General features: G+C 36.6%; 1 protein-coding gene and 1 pseudogene across 1 annotated transcript in view; one reads left to right on the top strand and one right to left on the bottom strand.

Annotated features, from left to right (window-relative positions):
• Window positions 1-2,509, bottom strand: part of LOC137619590 (protein amalgam-like) — a 146,178-nt gene that overhangs the window by 121,819 nt on the left and 21,850 nt on the right. The window lies entirely within an intron of this gene.
• LOC137620005 (uncharacterized) overlaps window positions 1-2,509 on the top strand; it is a 54,579-nt pseudogene that overhangs the window by 40,838 nt on the left and 11,232 nt on the right.

The raw sequence follows: 2,509 nt of genomic DNA, 5'->3' as shown, positions 1-2,509 counted from the left end.
GTCAACAGCTAGTTTTATACCTAGTATCAAACTTGTCAATTCATAGTTAAGAGCAATATGTCTAGATATTGAAATAACGGTACTCCGTAAAAGCTCCATTGAAGTTCCACTGCTTAAGGTATAATATTCAATGTCATATTACACTTAAACCTTTTTAAAGCTTATCTGTAATAGCGCTAGAAAACCTTATTCAAACCCCAAATGAAAGCACTACTTGCATTGTTCTGTGAATGTATAACTATTATGTTGCATTTTCTATATTACTTTGAAAGAGAACAAGGAAATATGTTGTCACTTGCATAGTTATATCCTACTCATGCAATAAATACACAAGAATAGAAAACTATAAGTGAAATAAAGAAAATTAAAATAGAATCGCTTCTATAACAACTAGTAATATACACGGTAATGAGTTTCCAGAAACCACTTCCGGAAAAGTTAAAAATAGCATGTTTTTCTTTCTTTGCTGCTATTTCTGTCATTGGCCTGAGGGAAAATAATCATGAGTATTTACACGAAAGATAAATGAAGGTAAGTACGGGAAGAGAAAGTGATTGTGTTTAGAACATGTGGCACAAAGTCGGGGGTTTCAAGTGATATTGTTGCAAAAAAAATAAATAAATTACTCAACGTCCAGGTTTCTCTCTCTCTCTCTCTCTCTCTCTCTCTCTCTCTCTCTCTCTCTCCTCTCTCTCTCTCTCTCTCTCTCCTCTCTCTCTCTTCTCCACTTTTACACACAAACCTAGTAACTCATGCAATCCTAGTGACAAGTCTTAAAAATGAAAAAAATAAACTACCTTGGTAAAATTGAACGATGGTATAATTAGAAAGAAACTGCTTTGCATAGACTATTGTTATAATGAGAAATGTGAATTCTGGAAAAACATTAGAATTAAATGATAAAAAAAAACGCCGTAACCATAGCCTATACGATTCCAAAACAATAGGGAGACAGACACACAAGCTGTGCGAGGAAAATTTAAATTGTAACTGACAAATAAATAAATGAACACTAGTGTGGTTGACTAAACATTAGGATCAACAAATTATCCCGGAAGTGTTTTTTTCCGTTTTTCTGCATAAAAGACCCTAAATACATCATCAAGATTTTACTGATCTTGAGTATATAATCCAATTTTTTCTCAGTGGGGGGGGGGGGGGTGAACCCATGGGGATATAAACAATTACCTATTTATTTGTTTACACCAGGAAGAGCCTTTGGTTCAAACTAAGACACTCATCTTACAAGCTGAGAGAGAGAGAGAGAGAGAGAGAGAGAGAGAGAGAGAGAGAGAGAGAATTGTCACGTATCATCATAAATTAATTTCCAGTGGATATATATTCCCAAAAGTAGAATTCGATATTAAATGCCATTGTGGCTGATATGTACATTGATTAAAATCATGAGTGTTAGTGATCTATATTCATTATAAAATATATATATTCAATGTGGTACATGTGAAACCTGCCTAAATATCTATATACCTTTGCTGTTCATCCCGAAAAACCAAGACTAAACGAATGGGGTTTTCTTCCTGTACGAATGCTGACTCAATGTTGCCATATCATATCAATGACATTACAGGAATTAATCTAATGATATGCAACATCTGAAATAATGGTTGAAAGTACATAATACAGTTAATAGTAAGTACAATAATGGTAATCATGATAATGTAGTAAATGATACATACAATAATAATAATCATGACAATACTGGTACATGTGAAATGTGTCTTTTCATGTACCTACACTTCCCGTTGCCAATTTTCTCTTGTAACTTTCCCCTGTCCTTTTTCAGTGTCCGAAGGTAGCCAGAAGAAATGTCCCCCGCCATTTAAGGCAGTAGGACGCAGCTGTTTTTACGTTCACACGGACGATGTGAGGACTTGGACCGAGGCCAGAGGAGTACTGTAAACACCTGAAGGGAGACTTGGCTGAACCCAGAGACCTGTCTTCCTTGAGGACCCATCTACAGGAGTGGCAAGGTGAGGGTCATATCGGTAAGCATACAGATGTTAGCAGGAAAGACACCTACTTCAAATTTTGAGTCATAAACCAGTCTACTATAGTTTGGAAATTCCATTCCTTATATAGAAATTCAAGTTTATGAGAGAGAGAGAGAGAGAGAGAGAGAGAGAGAGAGAGAGAGGAGAGAGAGAGAGAGAGAGAGAGAGAGAGAGAGAGAGAAACAAGGAATAAAGTGTTGTCAAGGTATTCCATTCCTTATCTAGAAATTCAAGTTAGTGAGAGAGAGAGAGAGAGAGAGAGAGAGAGAGAGAGAGAGAGAGAGAGAGAGAGAGAGAGAGGAGAGAGAGAGAGAGAGAGAAATAAACAAGGAATAAAGTGTTGTCAAGGTATAACTAAGAACGACCTACATTCAAACCAGCTGGATGGGGACCGTAACTTGCACCCAAACGTAGAGTTCGACCACACTAGAACTACCCCGATTAACTTTTCAAGGCAAGATGGGGGTCACACGATATCAATATCATTTCTTTTAGATACA

This window comes from Palaemon carinicauda, chromosome 26 (genome assembly GCF_036898095.1).
Source record: "Palaemon carinicauda isolate YSFRI2023 chromosome 26, ASM3689809v2, whole genome shotgun sequence".
NCBI lineage: Eukaryota > Metazoa > Arthropoda > Malacostraca > Decapoda > Palaemonidae > Palaemon > Palaemon carinicauda.
The sequence above is the reverse complement of the archived record's forward strand: the minus strand, read 5'-3'. Positions and strand labels throughout refer to the sequence as shown.